We start from the raw sequence: 20434 nt of genomic DNA on the forward strand, positions 1-20434 counted from the left end.
GGGAAAAAGAAGCCGTGGTAACCAGAGAGAAAGGGCTGGGGCGGAGGGTGGGGGGTGGCTCCACTTATATAGGAAATGACGTATTCCTGGTGCGAGGACATGAAAATGCTTCCCACCATGTCAAGAACAATTTCTAAACTCCTGGAACCTGTCATATCCAGCTGTGATGACAGTATGATGGTTCCCTGGCCAGCGTGAGAGAGGTCCCTGCCAAATAGGTGCATTTCAGCTTTATTGGAACATTGGGTCTGAATGGAAGTGAACTGAGTGACACTTCCTCCCCCAACCTTGATAGGGAACTAATCCCCTCCCCCTCTTTCCTTACTGGGAGCTTTTGAAAACTGACCCCCAACCAATCTGGAAGCCATTTGGAGATTTCCCAAGAGGAAGGGGCTACGTACCAATGTGATTACTGGTACTGTTTTCATTAAATATGACATGATTGGGAATTCCCGGAGAACATTCCTACCCATGAAGGAGGGGGGTTTTAAAAGATGTGAGAGATTAACATGTCTGAAGATTGCCCATAAAATCAGGAGGTTGATGAACTATTAGTGTTTCTAAGCTGCATAAATAAGCGTTTGATAAAGCCATGTGATTTATTTAGAGACCTTGAGAGATGGTGGTCCCATGCTTTAGGAAGCAAGTGATTTAGTAATGTAACAATATACTTCGAGAGGATTATTTTCCCTGGAAGTAGCAAGTATCATTAATACCTACACAGCGGACAAGGAGTTCTTGCATTTAAACAGATCTGTCTGTCTGCCCGAGATACTTGGGGTGCCAGACTGTAAACAGCCTATCAAAACCATTGCTACAACACTCAGTAAAACCAAATACCTTTGTCTAAGGGGGAATTGAAAATTAATCTCAACCGAAAAAACTCCGTGTAACCCATGAAACTCCATCATATCTTATACTTCTGATTTTTTTCCAATCCTTTCCAGCACCTTCAAATGTCTTTTTTGAGCAGGAAATGGAGTTTAACTCCTTAATTAACTGATAGGTAATTAATGTGATGACTATTTCAAACCTTATATATTGTCATTTCATGTCACTCGGAAAAACAAAAACTTTGATTTTTCAGAAACCAGTTTTCCAAGACTCATAGCATAAATAGTCTTTGTTTATACTGTATGTTTGCACACATAAGCCTTCTTGCTTTCTCTTCAAAAAGAGAAAATAAGAGTTCTCCAAGTGTACTAGCATTGTGATGACAAATAGAAGAGAAGAACACACAGCTTTTGAGGCCATCTAGATTTTGCTTTGGCGGGAGTGTTTTAATTACTTAATGAAATTCTTGGAACAAAAAGGGTGGAAAATCCAAAGTGGTACGTGGTGCTGATTAAATTTACTGTCGTTTAATACATGCTATAAATCTGTACCGTCCAATATGGAAGCCACTTAGCCACACATGACTGTCAAGCATTTGAAACGTGGCTACCCTGAATTGAGGTGCACTGTGAGTACAAAATACACACCAGATTTCAAAGACTTAGTATGAAAAAAGAATAAAAACATCTTATGACTTTTATATTGATTTCATTTTGAAATGATAGTATGCTCGATATACAGATGGCCCCTGAACTATGAAGGTTCAACTTACAATTTTCGATTTTACGATGGGGTGAAAGTGGTACACGTTCAATAGAAACTGTGCTTTGAATTTTCAATTTTGATCCTTTCCTATGCTAGCCATTTGCAGTGAAATAGTCTATCATGGGCAGCTGCCACGGCTCCCAGTCAGTCACCCAACCAGGAGAGTAAACAACTGATAAACTGACTACCATTCAGTCCCCATAAAACCCTGCTGTTTTTCACTTTCAGGACAGTACTCAGTAAATTACATGAGAGAGCCACTTTTTAATAAATTAGGCTTTGCAGGGGCACCTGGGTAGCTCAGACAGTTAAGCATCTGCCTTCTGCTTGGATCATGATCCTGAGGCCCTGGGATAGAGCCCCTCATTGGGGGTCCTTGCTCAGGGGGGACCCTGTTTCTCCCTCCCCCTCTGCCTGCCGCTCTGCCTACTTGTGCTCTCTCTCTGTCAAATAAATAAAATCTTTTTAAAAAAATAAATCAATAAATTAGGCTTTGTGTTAGAGGACTTCTTCTAACTGTAGGTTAATACAAGTGTTCTGAGGACGTCTGAGTTACAATGTTCTGTAGGTTAGTTGCATTAAATGAATTTTCAACTCATGATATTTTCAACTTAGATGTCTTATCAAGATATAAGCCCATCATAAGTTGAGGAAGATCTGAACGGGGTTAAATAAAACATACGAGAATTAACTTTCTTTTCGTATTTTTGTTTCTTTTTGTATTTTTAGTGTAACTACTAGAAAATTTTAAAGCATATATGCGACTTGCATTTTATTGCTATTGGACAACACTGCTCTAAAAGAAAGGGTTCATTTCAGTTGGGCTGAAGTTAGTTTCAAAGCAATTTGGAGGGATCTCTGGGTGGCTCAGTGGTTGAGCATCTGCCTTTGGCTCAGGGCATGATCCTGGAGTTCCGAGATCGAGTCCCACATGGCATGGAACCTGCATCTCCCTCTGCCTATGTCTCTGCCTCTCTCTGTGTCTCTCAGAAATGAATAAATAAAACCTTTAAAAAAGAAAGCAATTTGGAGATTGTATTTAAAAATAATCACCCTAAGGAGGCATCAAGATTAGTTCAGTAAGTACATGCCTTGTATGCCCACCCCCTACTTCAAATGAGAACAATGACAGGCAAAGTATAAATAAATAAGTAAAAAAAATAAGTATAAGCGGTTCAAACCATGATAAACATCTATGTGGATCAGGTACATGGTCCAGAAAAACAAGGCAACTGGTAGCACACAGCACAGAGATCTGGACTTGCTTCTGGGGCAGGAAGCAGGCCATGACATCTGGCAGTTTGGATGATCTGAGGTAATGGTAACTAAAATTACTTTATAGAAAATGGCAATAGGAATCGAGCTGGAGACCCGGTGGACCTCCTTCTGAATTTTTTTTAAAAAGTGGAGGTGCGGGGTTGCTGAGAAGAGCTCTGCTAATTGTTGCCTGGCAATGTTGCTTCCTCGTATGTGCTGGTAGGACATAAGAACAGCCTCATCGCCAGGTCTGAACGACATTAACTGCTGGTCCTAGGATCAGACTGGCCATGAACCTTAATGCTTGAAGCCACAATCCTTAAGGTATGTGAGCTCCAAACCTTCACCCTAAGACTTACTTGGTCAGCAAGCCCCACGGAGCCAGATGGAGGCAACTTAATAAGCTAGAAAAAGAAGAGCAGACCCAAAGGAATTAAAAATAAGGAAAGAAAGCAGAAATCCAAAGTATATAGAAAAGAGAAACAGTTGAGATGATGAATAGAATCAAAATCTGCCTTTTAAACAACTCTACTAAAATTTACATACCGTATGGCTCAGTCGCTTGCAGTGAACAATTCAATTTTTTTAAATTTTTTATTTATTTATGATAGTCACAGAGAGAGAGAGAGAGAGGCAGAGACACAGGCAGAGGGAGAAGCAGGCTCCATGCACTGGGAGGCCGACGTGGGATTCGATCCTGGGTCTCCAGGATCGCGCCCTGGGCCAAAGGCAGGCGCTAAACCACTGCGCCACCCAGAGATCCCTCAATGTTTTTACTATATTCACACAGTTGTGCAACCATCACCACAACCTAATTTTAGAATACTTTCATCATCCTAAAAAGAAGTCCTCTGCCCCCTTGCTGCCACATGGCAATCAGTCACTACCTTGTGGTCATCAGGCAACTGCCAAACTACTCTCTTCTTCTCTGCACATACAGTCCTCAAAAAACTCCCATGAGAAAAATCCCGGGTCCAATGGGTTCTATCAGATGTTTAAAGAAGAAATAGCTGTCCTTCAGAAACTTCTCCAAAAAGTGAAAGATGAGAATCCACTTTCCAACTCATTGTATAAAGCAATTCTTACCCTGACAGCACAGGCCTACAAAGACATCACAAGAAAATAAAACTCTGTGTGCAAGTGTTTGCATCACCAGGCTCAAAAGTCAAATCTGTAACCAGCAGCAAGCAGGTTAGCCATGAGCATTTGTAAGAGATACAACTGTCTAAGACCTCTGAACAGAAGCCATGTTGGCTTGCCCACATTGACTTCCATTGGTGCACACCCACAAGGGGGGGCTTCCAGAAATGCAAGCTGGTCTTGGATTCTGTGACACCCTAGATTCCATTCCTAGCTACAGAAAACATACTCAAACTTTGGAAGTTCCTCCTCTTTGAAGAAACTGCCCTAGTTTCATCCTGAGAGGCCATCCCACACACAACTCTGAAATTAAGCAAAGTTGGGATTTACTCATTTTCACTTTCAGAGAATCTTTCCTCGTCATCACCCATAGCAACCCAGTACACTGAGCTCTCATCCCCGCTCTGCACCACCATCTTTCAGAATAACACTGTAAAGAAAGTTTCCATCAGACTATGTGCATTTTACCGGAGAATCGAGAAATTGGTCATTTCTTGTCATCAGACAGTTTTTTGGGAAATAATTTATGGTGCAAGATCTCACGAGTACAGAGGGGCTCTGGATTTTCCGGGCACCTTAAAAGCAGTGCATATATCAAGAATCCCCTTGAACTCTTATGTCAAGTTCTAGGCTGTGAGAAAGAAAGAAGTAAGCCCTATAAGTATGTCCGTTTACATAGAGTTCCTGAAATTTGTCCAGGATGTATGGAGAGAGGTTCTGTAAGTCAAATAAATAGGACACACTAAGGAAATATATCTAAACACAGGTTGTGCTTTCTAGAAGTAAATTTGCTTTTCCTTCCAGTGATATATATATGGTCTGCTTTATTGAAAACCTCTGTAGATACAGATTCAGAAATGTATAAAAATGATTTTAAAACTCATTAATTCCAGTAACATGGAACCCTTAAGAAGACCCTTAAATCCTTTAATGATTTAGAAGATGTTTCTAGTATCTGATAACCAGTCACTTTGAATCATGAGTATTTGGGACTATAATCCCTGGGGAATGTGTGGCGAGGCCTCAGAAAGCCTTATTTCCCTCATTTGCCTCTGAGATTAAGAGCATCCAAACGACAGGTATTGTGTTTGCTCTGGGACCATGCAGTGCCTTAATTCCCATTGGCACCATCTGGGCTGATTCCATTTTAAGACCAACTAGGTGAGGTCTTCTAATCACTGGCAGGTCTCTTATCACCAAGTCAGATCTCTGTAACTACCAGAGCCTGGCCTTCCCTACAATGCCATAGAAAGTTTTCATCCTCAACTTTGTCGTTGGAGAATGAGCAGAGGGTTATAGTATAGGAAATCTGATGATTCATCAGGGTGAGCTCATGGGCTAAATAGGGACAACTAAAATCCTAAATGAATGGTGGAAAGAACTTAAATTTCTCTTCACATCCTTAGGTTATAAAAGCGGGGCATGTGAATAAAAAAGGCTTTTACAAAAGAAGGCAAACATGAAGGTAGAAGCAGAAAAAAAGAACGTTCAATTGAGGAATGCAGCCAAGAGACGACACTGGGAGACTGCTCATTTTATTTTATTATGTAATAAAAAGGAAAAATGAAGGGTTTTTTTTTTTGTTTTGTTTTTTTTAAGATCAGGCCAAAGGACTTTGTAGCATGTGTGATGAACTCAGTCATAGAGGCACCAACATATTTTAGGGCACAGTTGTCTAAAAATAACTCATTTTGTCAGTTCTGGGACATTTTTGCAGTTGTTTGCCAAGAATCCAATTAACGTGTGTTTTTTTTTTCCCCCTTTCAGCAATTTCATGTGACTTTCATATTTTGTACTCTTTTATAAAGAAAATTCCTAAGGCCAAGTGGATGTGAATAATATGATATGTGAGTAGGTAATATGCTAAGGCTCCTAATGCTATTACTTGAGTCCCGCTGGCCCAGGACATTTATAAAGATCAATTAACTCAGCTAAACTACTCTTAATGAGCTCTTCCTCTCCGCTCCAGGTCCCACCATACTTCACTTGCATAGACAGCTGGTGTTCAGACTCCCTGCCTCTAGGAAGCTGGGAGTGAATGGGCAAGTGAAGCTGAACCAGGCAGTGGGAGCCAGCCAAGGACTCTCACCTTTGGTCCAAGTTTATGGAAGTAACTACCTGCAAATTTTTAAATCTAAAGGATGAAGCTGACCTATCTGATTTGGGTATCAATGAAAAATGATTAAACATTTTAATAATAATAAACCATGTCCAATATATTAAGGACTAGGCTGCACATGAACTTTTAAGGTAAAACAGTAGACTGCAAGGATATTTCATGATTATTTTTTTCTAAGTGGGTCACTTTAGCTGAGCCTCTAACCTCCTGGAAGCTCCTCACCACACAAGATAATTATAGGAAACAGCTGTGGTGCAATATTCATGGGGAAATATTATTTTCAATCCAACAAAACATTGAAGATGTTAGAACACAGGAAAGGAAACATTAACTCTACCTGGGTGAGTAAAGTGATCCTCATCAGCTATGGATTTTAATATTGGAATAGACTTGAGAGATAATCTGGCCTAACCTATTATTTTAAAGATGAGGGGCACCTGGGTGGCTCAGTCGGTTAAGCGTCTGCCTTCGGCTCAGGTCATGATTCCAAAGTCCTGGGATCGAGCCCTGCATCAGTCTCCCTGCTCAGCAGAGAGGCTGCTTCTCCCTCTCTCTCTGCCTGCCACTCCCCCTGCTTGTGCTCTCTCACTCTGTGTCAAATAAATAAATAATCTTTAAAATAAATAAATAAAGATGAGATTGAGAGCAAAGACAAAAGGTAGAGAAAGGTCTTGGGTGGATTTTCCCTTCTGCCTAACAGAATCCAGGGTTAGCATTTGCCAAGCCCCGAGCTACAGACCATTCTCCAAATGCACCATTGTGTGTTTGCTTGCAATCTTCCTTTTGTATGCAATGTCTTCTTCCTTTGGAAAAGTTTGACTCGCTACTCAAGACCCAGCTCAAAACCATCACTTTTCTCTACTCACCCAGGTAGAGTTAATGTTTCCTTTCCTGGGTTCTAATAGATCTTTAAATATAATTTTGCTTTAGTCTCTCTCATCTTAAAATAAATAAATAAACAATGTCCCTTTCTGATCTCCCTGTCCAGGGCCACCCCCTCTATTTCCTCCCCTTCCCAGCCATAAGTCTCAAAAGAATGATTTACATGCTCCAACTTCACTTCCTCACCTCCATTTACTCCTCAATCACTGCAACTGGCACCTGGCACCTCTCTCCTCTTCACGGAGGTTATTTGTGGTAAACGCACCAATAACTTTTGTGTTGCTCATGGCTGCTTTCCAGTTTTTATCGTACTTGTCCTCTCTTCAACAATCTACACAGCTGACTACCTTATCTTTGAAATGCCCTTGGCTTCTGAGACACTACACTACTGGTTTTCCTCTAATAAGGCATTTCTCTCAACTTCCTTGGGAGTTTACCCTCTTCTCCTGGATCTCTTGTGTCAGAGTTCCTCAGAGCTGAGACCCTAGTACTCTTCTACTTTGCTATCTTCCTCGGTAAATTTGCCCACTCCTTGTCTTCAATTTCTATATCTATATCAACAACAACCCTCAACAATCTAGAAGTAAGATCTCTTTCACTGGGTTCTAGATTGTAAATCCAATTGCCTACTTACATTACTAGCATTGTCATGATTTACAAGTGATAAAATTTCACCAAAAACTAGCTAAGATTAAAAAAAAAAACAACATACAGAGAAAGAAAAACAGAGAAAAAGAGGCAGGGACAGAGACAAGACAGGGAGACTGGTTAATAAACAGATACGACAGATATGAGACCTTTACTTCATGTAACTAAAGGGGTGGAAGCATGAGGACTCCAGTATCCTCAGGATCCTCTCTCCTCTTCTCTGGTTGCATATTATCTTCATTCTTTTAAGTCAACACGATTCCCATATCATGAATATGATGAGCCATATTCATCAGCAGCTCTGAACGGAGCCTCTCAGCTCTACAACCAGAGTGTAAAACTCTTTCTTCTGCCCACTCAGATTAAGAGAAGGAATTTGGTCTGATGAGGCTCCCAGGGCTTTTCCATGAATCAGTCATGTGACCTGGGAGTCAAGGCATTATGATTGATTTAGATTGGATCACGTGCACACCTCCTCATTATCAGATGTTGGGCCAGGCAGTCACACAATATGTATCATCTGTTAAACTATTCGACATTTCCATTTGGATCTCTCACATGTATCTCAAGATGATAGTATCCAAAACATAACTAATAATGTCCTTCTAAAATGCATGGTTCTCCTCCCATATTTTCAGAAAATAATACCAACATTTATGAGTTAGCTCAGGCAAGAAACATAAAAAATTATGCTTGACAATCACCTGTACTGTCATCACCATCCCATCCTTAGTCCAATGATCAGAACCTATTGATTCTGCAGTCAACATGTATTTTGGATCCATCCACCTTTTTCTGCCTCCAAAATCACCTTTCTTGTTCAAGTATACATCATCTCAGATCTGTAGTACTGAAATAGCATCCTAATACTGTCCACTCTTGATCTCCTTCCATTCTTTATCTTCAAAGCAGAGTTATTTTCTAAAAATTAAAATTCACTATATTTTTCTTCTGCTTAAATTCATAGAAAATCTCATTGTCCTTGAGATAAGCCCCGACTCCTTAGCTTGCCCCCGAGCTCTGAGAATCCAATATTTGCTTTATTTACTGGCCTCATTTCTTCCCACTCTACTCTTTCCCCTTACTCAAAATATTTCAATCACATCAATCTTTTGGTTTTTCAGAAGCAATTTGAACCTTATTGGCCTGCAGGGCTTTCACATGAGCTTTGTGCTCTCTAAACCCTGAGCTTCTTCACATCACTTAAAACATCTCTAATACTTACATGGATGAATTTTTAACTGTAAAGTTCATTAAGAGAAGGACTGTATCCTGTATGTTTGACATAGTACTTAGCACTTAGGAAACATTCAAACAATATTTATTGAATGAATGATCGCCCATTTTATTATAGTTTGTATATCTGTCTTTTCTGTCAAAATATGAATTTATTCTTTTATTTCACAAATATTTATTGAATTCCTACCTGGTATGAAGGAGTTAAGTATCAGGGACAGAGGCATGCAAAAGATAGATGGGGTCCTTACCTTTGGAAATTTATAGTCTTTTAACTGCACAGAAACCATGTGTTTTCCCTTTCTACATTTCAATTCCTGGAAGATACCAGCTATGTAATGTTTACTGAATGAACAAATGAATTAATTAGTGGATACTCTGAACTTGACCATCAATTAGTCCCTGCTCTTGTAGCTGTTTTTAATTCTGTGTATCTGGAATAACCGAAAGACTTATGGCAGAGAAAAATGGATCCCGAGCCATGGATTTCCTGGCTGGCAATGAGCTGGGCCAAATGTAATCATCACCCACTAGGCAAAAGTGAGACAAGGACCTTCAGGACAGCATATTGGCACAAGGGAAGAAGGGAAGTTCTAGATACACAACATCTGGAGACCTGGGACAAAGGGATGGGAGAGAAATTATAGTATCAACGGAGTAAGGAAGGAAGAGGAAGGAAAAGGACCAATAGGAAATGAGATCTATTTTTCTTGAAGCTTCTTACCGATGTCTGTCTCCAACTCCACATTGTGAGCCCTGTGGCAGCAGGAACAATGTCAATCTTGATTATCAGAGTGTTTCCAGCACCAATTTACTTGATCCATAAATGAGTATGTGCTCAGACACAGTAGGCATTAGGTTTCAGAACCACAGCTCTAGGAAGCTAATGAGGCCACGACACCTGTTCCTATACCTCACATCTTCCAGAGAACACACATCTGGTAGCTGGTTCTGGAGCTCACCCTCTCCAGATAAGCAAGAAGCTCTTGTGAGTAAGTTCTTACACCCAGATATTTGAACCGGTCACCAGCCCAAGACACTCCCAGACCATAGTTAAGAGACAAATAGACCCTTTATGAGTTGACAGCCAAAATTTTTCAGAAAAAAAAAAAACAATCTCTTTATATTTAGAGGTAAAACGTTTCCTAATGTATCTATGCCTAGAAGACATAGATAGATAGTAGTAATAGTATGAATGAGTGAATTACACTGGGTAATTTATTCAGAAAAGAGGGGGTAGCTATAATGAGATATATACAGTATAGGAGGGCTATGGGAACCTAAAGTAAAGAGGAGATGCCTTTAGGGAGAAAAGGGAAGCAAAAATTAAGGAGGCTAAAGACCTCAAACCTATGGAAACTATGCCCAGAGCAGGTATAATTTTGTGCATTTCCTGTCTAAGTAAAAGGCAGTATCACATGATTACTAAATACAGGATCTCTAGAATCCAGTGGCCTGGATTTGAATTGTACACTATTGATTCTGGACAAACCACTTAGCATCTCCGGGGTTCCGTTACTTTATCTGAAAAGGAGGATATAAATGTGACCCATCTCTTGGGAGCATTAAATGAGGAGATTCCTGTAAAACGCCTGGCATGTATTACATGCTTGGTAGATATTAGTTATCACTAATGCACAAATGACTCAGCAGCAGGTGTGTTCACCATAGGGGCTGGTCTCAAGTACTAGAGATTCAAGGAAAGGAAGAAGAAGAGCCTCTGAGATACTGTTCATGAGAAGTGTCCACACAGACATGGGCACACTCAATATGGTGGTACTCAATGAGTGATGGCCTTCCTTCTTTCCACTTTTGTTATCTCTCTATTCTATGAAATTGAATGTCAGTGCACCTCCCTGCTCTACCTTTGAGCCCCCCTGTGCCCATGAAATCTTTCCTGACCTGGAGAAGGCTGAACAGAGCCCCAAAGATACAAAGGAAAGGGGTTAAAATGCAGAGCAGAGTTTCTCTTTCTCTCTCTCTTTTTAAAAAATTTGTTTATTTTAGAGATGGGGCGGGGCGGGGGGAGGCCAAGGGAGAGAATCTTCAAACAGAATCCCCACTGACCTTGGAGCCCAATGCAGGCTCGATCCCACAACCGACCCTGAGATCATGACCTGAGCTGGAATCAAGTGTTGGATGTTTAATTGACTGAGCCACCCAGGGCCCCTTCCCTTAAAAAAAAAAAAAAAAAAAAGCATATTTGAGGGCAACCAACCAGATGTGTATAGGCCCTATTAGAATCTAATCAAGCACAGACAATGCAAAGTTATAAAACCAGATTTTTCTTCTTCCTTCAGCAGTTTAAGAGCCTCTGCTCAGGAAGAGGGTGGGCTCCTGACAAATGTGGAAAGGAAGTCAAGTTCAGTGCTCTGGTGCGACCTCCTTCCCCTTTCCCTTTCTCCGTTCTACTCCCCTTTGCCCCCAGTTCTGGGCCCAGAACCCTCCATGGTTTCCCAGCCCAAAGTTCCTCTCAAGAAGGATCTGAAACTCATTTACATTAAAATACAAATGCAGATTGTAGCTTAAAGCATCACCCCAAGATTTGCCTTCACCTTAACACCCCCAGCAACTTTTCACACCACCCCCAGCAGGGAGCAGAGATGCTTCCTTAGTAGACTCCCTAACCTTGCTGGTTGGTATTTTTAAGGTGGATTCATCCTGGAATTCCTACAATGTCACTCCTTGGATTGAAAGTTAATCAACAGAGTTTTTTAAAAAGGCAGGAAGGCTTATGGAGAACTACTTCCATTCCTCTGAACAGAAAGATGGAGCCCCACACAAAGATCCCAATTGCCCTTGAATTTAAAAATCACCTGAAGCATTTATGTTTTGACAACCGGATGCCCTTGGATCTCTCTTTTCCATTAAGTCTGAGCTGAAACTCCAGAAACTGATTTTTGTTGCCAGCACCGTGGTAGGATTAAATGAGGGTATTAGTGAGAAAGTCCTAGCCTCTGTGCCCGGCTTAAGAGAGTTGAGTATTATTTGAATTTCTCTTCTCACTTCCCACTGCCTCATTTGGAAGCCAGAGTCTGACTTCCCCAGTTCACACTCTTCTTAACAGTCAATCACAGCCATTTCGGAAGAGCTACTCTTGCCTCCCTGAGCTACTTTACATGTTGCTAACAGATTCCTCTTTCTAAAGCACAGTTCTGAGCATGTCCAAAGAATCCACACTGCACCTGACCCTGCAGGCATACTCACAATCCCATCTTTACAGGGTAACAAGAGTTCTTTTTTATTTTTATTTATTTATTTATTTATTTTTTAAGTTTTATTTATTTATGATAGTCACAGAGAGAGAAAGAGAGGCAGAGACATAGGCAGAGGGAGAAGCAGGCTCCATGCACTGGAAGCCCGACGTGGGATTCGATCCCGGGTCTCCAGGATCGCGCCCTGGGCCAAAGGCAGGCGCCAAACCGCTGCGCCACCCAGGGATCCCCAAGAGTTCTTTTTTAAAAAGTGGATTGTTTTACTCCCACATGTAAAATGGAGGGGTACCCTGGTGGCTTGGCAGCTGGCTCAGGTTGTGATCCCGGGGTCCTGGTAGCCTGCTTCTCCCTCTGCCTATATCTCTGCCTCTCTCCCTATGTCTCTCATGAATAAATAAATAAAAATCTTTTAAAAAAATGGAATGCAAACTCTCCACAGCTTTCAAAGCCCCTGCATGCCCTTGTTCATCTTACTGACCCCATCTTCTACCTTTACCCCCTGATCACTAGGCTCTAGTCACACCAATTTGATTGATTCTCCCGCCTTACAGCTCACTCCTGACCAAGGCCACCATCCTGCTGCTCCCTCTACCCAGAATGTTCTTGCCCCAGATCCTTGCAGGACTGGCTCCACTGCAGGCTTAGTTCTGAGCTCAGCAACTACTTCCTGCTAGAGCAGTCCCCTGAGGCTCAATCACATCAACCGTTGTTATATTTTTACAACACTTCAACAATCTAAAGTTACCTTGTTTATTTGTTTTCTTATCACTACCTGTCTAACCCTTCCAGGATGTAAGCTCCCTGAAGACAAGACCTTGGTTGTCTGTTCACTGTTCATTCTCTACATCCGCTGCCTGAATAGTAGTTGACACATGGTTGACTTCCAAAGTGCATTTTGCACCCCAATGTTCAAATGACAAATGCTCAAGCATTGTCACCCCGATGTTCAAATCCTTCCATGGCTCTATATCCTTCTCAGAATGAAGAACACATTCTTTCATTCGCAAGCAAACAAATCTCCATGGTTCTGCCTTATCTATTTGCTAACCTATGTTCATATAGCTCCCTTCTTATTATAGCAATTAACACATTAAATTGAAATAATCTCTGTGGGTTACTGTCTCCTAACCTTTAAACCTCAAAGTGAGATTTGTGGACCAGTATCATTGGTATCATTTGGGAGATTTTAAGAACTACAGAATCTGAAGCCTGGTGTTAGACCTACTGAATCACCATCTGTAGTTTGATAAGAGACCCAAGGGGATCAGAGGCACATTAGGCCATATCCAGGCCTCATAACTACCAGAGGAATAATATCAGGCTGGGTAGTCAGTCATTCAATGTGTATCAGCTAAACTGTTCACCACTCCCACTGGGATCTCTCATAGACAATTTGGCAGGAATGTCCAAACTGAACGAATAATATTCCTCCAAAAGTCATGATTCTCCTCCAGTGTTTTCAATTGCAGAAAATAAATAAATAAATAAATAAATAAATATATATATATATATATATATATATATATATATATATGTTATATATAGTCCTTCACTAGTTTATGAGCTACTCAAAGGTTTTATTGTTCTAGCTCTTCTAGCAGAAGAGCACTGGGTAGAGGTGGGCAGAGAGATAAGAGCTTTAAGTTTCTCATGAGAAGGCAGGGGATAAAGATCAACAATAGGCAGATATGTGAGCTCAGAATTCAGGAAAGATATCAGGGTTCAAAAATAGATTTTGAAGCCAACATACAATAGCCTCAGCCTCGATTCTCACTGGGTTACTGACCAGTGATCCCACCATATCTCCCAAGTTCATTCGTCTTTCAAGATGATTATCTCACATCCTACCCTTTCTCTTTAAACTCCCTTCCAGACTTCTGTCTTAGCTGACAAGCTTATTTCCTATTTCTCAGAGATAATAGAAACAGTCCTCAGAGGTCCTGCATCTACTCAGACCCTGTGCCCATAGTCTGCCCTTCTTCAAGAGAAGCTTTTTGACTTTGTTAAATTACCATTTGTTAACGTGGAATACAGGGTGCAGGATGGTCAGCCACGGTTCAATAAAAGAACACAAGAGAAATTGAAGGCAAGAGGTTTATGACTCATTGGTCCTGGGGGAAGTACAAGGCAGGGAGGTCAAGGCAGAGAACCTAGGGTGCTACCTTTATTAGGGTCAGGGGTGGAATGCTTTGGGGTTCTCAAGCTGAGGACAGATTGGCCAGTTCAAATCACAATGAAAAGGGTTTTGGTAAGCTCCAGGGGGTCTTATTTAAGGAGCACAGAAGAGGAAGGCATTGGGAGGTGGGGGGGACATGCTCACAAGGGCTGTTGGGGAAGTCATATCAGGAACTTGCATTTGCTTGTGACTGCAGGCTGCTATCTAGGGTATGCACTTGCATGAGGGGCTAGTATCAGTTCAAGGCCCATACAGGCTGTTGGCCAAACAAAATGAATGCCGAAGGGCGCCTAGCTGGCTCGGTTAGGAAAGCACGTGACTCTTGATCTCAGGGTCATGAGTTCAAGCCCTGCATTGAGCTTACTTTAAAAAAAAAAAAAAAAAAAAGAAGTGAATATCAAGACAGCCATACTGTGAGGCAGCCACGCTAACCCCCCAGTGGAAGTCAGCCTCTCCACTATATCCTACTTCCCATGCCTTTATCCTGCTCAGAGACCTCATTCCAACAGTTTACTCCCCTCTCTCCTGTGTCATTAAATTGCCCCTTTCTATTAGATTTTCAATTATCATTGAAGCACATTAAATCTATCTTAAAAACAAAAGGAGCCTCAGAGCATCTGGGTGGCTCAGTCTGTTGAGCGTCCGACTCTTGATTTTGGCTCAGGTCATGATCTCAGAGTCATGAGATCAAGCCCCTGGTTGGGCTCCATGCTCAGTGGGGAGTTTGCTTGAGATCCTCTCTCTTTCTCTCCCTCTGCCTCTGCCCCTGCTCACACGCACTCGCTCTCTCTCTCAAATAAAGAAATAAATCTTAAAAAAGAAAAAAAAGGAGCCTCCATTGACTCTGGTCCCTCCTGCAACTCTCATCCCATTCTGTCATTTTAGAGCAGAGTGTCTTGAAGAAATTGTCTACACTGCTGCCTCCAACTTCCTTTCCCATTCTCACTTGCACCAACAACCAAAACTGCTTTGTCAAGGTCACTGACAAGTTCCACATCACCAAATCCACGGGGCAATTCCCAGTCGCCATTGTATTTCCCCTCCCTACCAGTAGCTGATAACCCTCATCACCCTGGACACTCTTCACTGGCCATCCAGAACCCCACACACTGGGAGTGGTCCTCCCTCCTTGGGCCACCCCTTTTCAGACTCCTCTTTGGTTTCCCTCCTCTCCTGACCTCTCCATGTTGTTGTGCCTGATTCTCAGACTTCAGTTTGCTTCCTTTCTCCATGTGTACACTCTGGTAATCTCATCCAGTGCCACCACTTTAAATGTCATCTGTGTGCCCAGACTTCTCCCCTGATCTAACTTCTTTCTCAACAGCTGCCTCAATGTCTAATGGTAGCACAGAGCTTACCAGCCTCCAATATAACTCTTCGTCCCCATCCCTGCCAGCTCCCCCAGTCTTCCTCATCTCTGAAAATGACAACTCCTTCTTCTTGCCAGAGCCAAATCTTGATTTCTTTCTTTTCTTTCTTTTCCAACATCCAACAGAAAATCCTATTGGTCTCACCTCAGATTAGAATAAAAATCCAACCATTTTTTCACCACTACATCGCAGTCTTCTGGAGCCAAGCCCTCATCATTTCTGGCCTTGATTATTGCAGTTGTCTCCTAGCAGAGCTGCCTGCCTCCACTCTGGCTTTCTAGGTCTCTTAACTCAGCAGTCAGAGTGATCCTTTAAGAGTATAAGTTAGATCACAACACTTCTGTCTTTGAAACCATTCACTGCTCTCCATTTCTCCAAAGCCCTAACATTGACCATGAGGGCCTCCCTGACCTGCCCTTGCTGCCCCCTGGTCCTTTCTCTTTCCCTGGGATCATTTCATTCAGCTATATGAGGATCTTTCTTTTTTCTTCCTTTCTTCCTTCCCTCCTTCCTTCCTTTCTTTTTCAGAGAGAGCACAAGTTGAGGAGGAGAGGCAGAGACTCCTAAGCAGGCTTCACACTCAGCATAGAGCCTGATGCAGGGCTCAGTCTCATGACCTTGAGATTATGAGCTGAGCTGAAATCAGGAGTCAGATTCTTTAAAAAAAAAAAAAAAAAAGATTTTATTTATTTACTCATGAGAGTGTGTACACAGAGAAAAAGAGAGGCAGAGACACAGGCAGAGGGAGAAGCAGGCTCCTCGCAGGGAGCCCAAAGTGGGACTCAATCCCGGGTCTCCAGGGTCACGCCCTGGACTGAAGGCAGCGCTAAACCACAGAGCCACCCGGGCTGCCCAGGAGTCAGATTCTTAAATAACTGTGCCACCCAGGCTCCTCCACATGAGGATTTCTTCAAGATGCCAAGCACAGTCCCAGTCCTGGGCATTTGTGCTCATTATTCCCTCTGCCAAGGCTGAGGTTGGGTCACTCATTCCTTTCGGGGCTCTGTGTAAATGTGTCATCAAAAAGGCATTCCTCGATGCCCTAAAAGAAGAATATAAGTTAATAAAGGCAGGGGTTGATCTGCTTGATTTATTATTCTATCTCTAGCAAAAGTACCAGGCATATAGTAGGCATTCGGTCTATACTTGTTGAACAAATGATTGAATAAAAAATGGATTAACGGGATCCCTGGGTGGCTCAGCAGTTTGGCGCCTGCCTTTGGCCCAGGGCGCGATCCTGGAGTCCCGGGATCGGGTCCCACATCAGGTTCCCAGGATGGAGCCTGCTTCTCCCTCCTCCTGTGTCTCTGCCTCTCTCTCTCTATGTCTATCATAAATAAATAAATAAATCTTTAAAAGAATGGATTAAGGAAATACGCATTAATGTCCAATATGTGTCCTAAACATACGACTAGGAATTGAAAGTATAGGGAAGGATGAATGCTTACCTCAGGAATTGATGGGTGAGATTATACCAGAGGGAAAGAACACGCTTCTGGGGTAAGCAGCAAAGAGGAGCTTATAAGAGGGCCTGGGGAGAAATTGCTAGAGAGGCAGGAGGTAAACCCGGAGAAGGTTGTCATAGAACATGAGAAAGACAGGATTCTAAAACAGAGGGAATTGTCAAGAGTAACAGTGCTACTGAAAGACAGAGAGAAGAAAATGCAAAGAATCCATTGCATGTAGCAAAAACCTTGGGGTTCCTAGCAAGTGTGATAGTATTACCTCCCCCCAAAGTCTTCGTACTCCCTCAAGTTCACAGTGCTCATCAATCAGAACACAAGCTGCCCGACTTCTCAGTTACCTAGCAGTCTAGACCGTACGCAGCCTGGGGGGTTGAGGAAGGGATTCCTACGGGCCAGCCATGGTGCTAAATATTCTGTATATACTCATATGCTTGACTCTCCCAGCAACCCAGTGAGACACATATGATACCCCATTTTACATATGCAGAAATTGAGGTCCCCAGAGGCTAAACTAACCCAAGATCTTGCAACTACTAAGGAACAAAGTGGATACTGGAACACGGTTCTTTTGGACTCGACGAGCAAAATGTGCATGTCGGGAGTGTTTCTCCTGTGCTGCTGGGTCATCTGGAAGTCCCGTACTGAGGTAGACCCGCTGGTTTCCTATAGCTAATCTCTTCCTCCTGCTAACGGAGCTGGGTTGTATTTGTGTGGGGGGCAGTCTTGTGCTTCAGGAAAGACTGAGCCTCTTCCTAACCTCCAAAGGCAGCATTTTACTGGTTGAAGACAATTATGACTATTTCATCTGCCTTGCTGTCGAGGCTTAGAACAGGCTTGGGACACATTCTGCTTCCTAAGACATGAGGGTATTTCTGCTGGGGGATGGTGCAGAGAGAAGAATATCCTTCTTGGGAAAAGATCATCCTCAGAAAGAGGCAGAGACCAAAAGTGGGGAGTGTCTTTATTCCGGTTTTATTTTTTTATTTGAATTTGGATGTGGTTGAGAATACGCTTCTAAGACACTTGCCATCATGAGATCAAAAACATGGGAACGGAGCTGACACAAGACCTTTATTGATCTACTGAATTAACCAACCTTAACCTTCTTGCTTAGTGAAGCAACAAGTAACTGTTGTTCAAGTCTTTAAAAGTTCTATGTTTGTGTTATCTGTAGCCAAAGTATTCAACATACACAACCTACTCTGTGTATTTTTACCAGATAGTTTATCACCAGCTCCTAACACAGCGGTCATGGCTCAAAATCAAGGTTTTGGTTGACTGCATAAAGAATGTTCTGTACTTCAGAGTAAAAAAAAAAAATGAATGAATTCAATGAATTATTGTAGGGTGTAGAAAGTTGAGACATCAACATGCCATTGGCATTCTCTCTAAAAGCACAAGAGGAGGAGAAAAACACCATACCACATAGAAAAAGCCCTGGTCGTATGTAATGTGGCAGCGCCCCAATCCTCTGACACCAGGGACAAAGCATTCATGTTAAGACCCTGTCTGTCAGATGGCCCTCTCCTCCCATGCAATTAATTGAAATTTGAAATCAACTTCTGTCCCTGGTCACTGTGGTCCAGACCAAACCAGCCCAGATTGTCTTCTCAGTCAGGAGGTGGCTGTGTTTGAGATTTGTGTTGGCATCGCTGAGCTGTGACCACAGCACACATTTTTGTGGAAAATATCAGATGAAACATTCTTCCATTAGGAAGGGGGTGGGTGGTGGCGGCAGGGTTCAGCATGCCCAGGAGAGCTTCTCGCCTTTTGAAACTTGTTTAGACTCATTCTTTGCAAGTTATTGAGACCGCTTTTTCCCTTTCAGAGCAAATATAGCTGGAGAAATGGGTGAAAAATTTAGAAACATCAGAATCTCCTTTCCAAAGCCTATTTTGTAAGACCCTATGCGGTTTGTGGGAGCAACTTGAGGTCCTGGTTACTGATAAAAATGATGCATAATTTTAGAACTTTCAGAAGCCTTTGTGGCCACTTTGTTAAAGATCAGCAATGAGAGTCTTCAAGTCCTGAAAACAATTACTGAGACCTTTTCAAAATGTCCATATTCAGTCTTAGTTCTGACCGATGTTGTCTTCCTCTCATTCATCCCTGGCTTACGCTCTTTCATTCAGCTAGATTATTGTAGTTGTAGTTCCAAGATTTCAACTGCAGTGTGTAATCCAGGGGTGCACTGGGAAGACATTCCGGCCTAGCTTTTGGAGAACAATCTCTTTGCACCCACTAGTTTGTGCCCCTATTCTGAGGCATGTGATCTGCATGATTCCTTACATACAGATTGTGGTGACTGACCCTGTGATTCTCGCTGATAGAACCAGGAAGTGTTCATTGTTTTTAAAGACAACCACCCATAAACTGGCAGGCAGCCAATGAGATAACCCAGTGGGAACCCCCTGTTAGATAGGGATGTCCAGTGCCCTATAGTGACCAACAGACTCTTTTCAGATTCTTTCTTTTGGGAAACTTGAAGGAGACACAAAGACAGAAATACAAGTGACAGAGGGTGACAGAAACCAAGACACTCATGGAGAGAAGGCCCTGGACAGAAACCATGATGAGTCAGTAGAAACTAGGATGCTAAGCAGTAAAGGAAGGCCATTGGCGGGAGCGAGAAGGGGGGTGAGAATTGTTAATAATGGCAGCAGTGGGGATCCCCGGGTGGCTCAGAGGTTTGGCGCTTGCCTTCAGCCCAGGGCCTGATCCTGGAGATCCGGGATAGAGTCCCACATTGGGCTCCCTGCATGGAGCCTGCTTCTCCCTCTGCCTATGTCTCCGTCTCATTCTCTCTCTCTCTCTCTCTCTCTCTCTCTCTGTGTCTGTCATGAATAAATAAATAAAATCTTTAAAAAAATTGCTTAAGAATGGCAGCAGTTTTAGGCAGTGGCTTTATTGGTACCATGGATGTCTGCTGTTGAGAAATCAACAAGATCATGGCATCTATAGACTAAGAATGAGGTGCCAGTTCCTGAGAAGCTAGGTTCTATGTTTATTGAAACTCTTTGCAGTTCTTCCCTACATCTCTTTATCACAAGTCTCCATTGCATCAGATTCTTGCGCTCTGAAAGAGTTTAATAAATCTTATTATTTACCAGTGTGTGATCTTAGGTAAATTACTTAACTTCCATGCACTTTACTTGTATAATTTCTATATGCAATATGTAGGATAATGGCCATGTCCTAATTCTAGGAACCTATAAATATATTACTTTACACAGAAAAGGGGATTTTGCAGATGTTATTAAGTTAGTGACCTGGAGATGGGCTCCTATTTTATCCATGGGGATCCAATCTAATGACATGGACCCTGA

At 42.2% G+C, this 20434-nt stretch overlaps 1 long non-coding RNA gene across 1 annotated transcript in view; it reads right to left on the reverse strand.

Moving 5' to 3' along the window:
- Positions 1 to 20434, reverse strand: part of LOC144306694 (uncharacterized) — a 34993-nt gene that overhangs the window by 5148 nt on the left and 9411 nt on the right. The gene's annotated exons all lie outside the window — the stretch shown is intronic.

This window comes from Canis aureus, chromosome 37, assembly GCF_053574225.1.
Source record: "Canis aureus isolate CA01 chromosome 37, VMU_Caureus_v.1.0, whole genome shotgun sequence".
Classification (NCBI taxonomy): domain Eukaryota; kingdom Metazoa; phylum Chordata; class Mammalia; order Carnivora; family Canidae; genus Canis; species Canis aureus.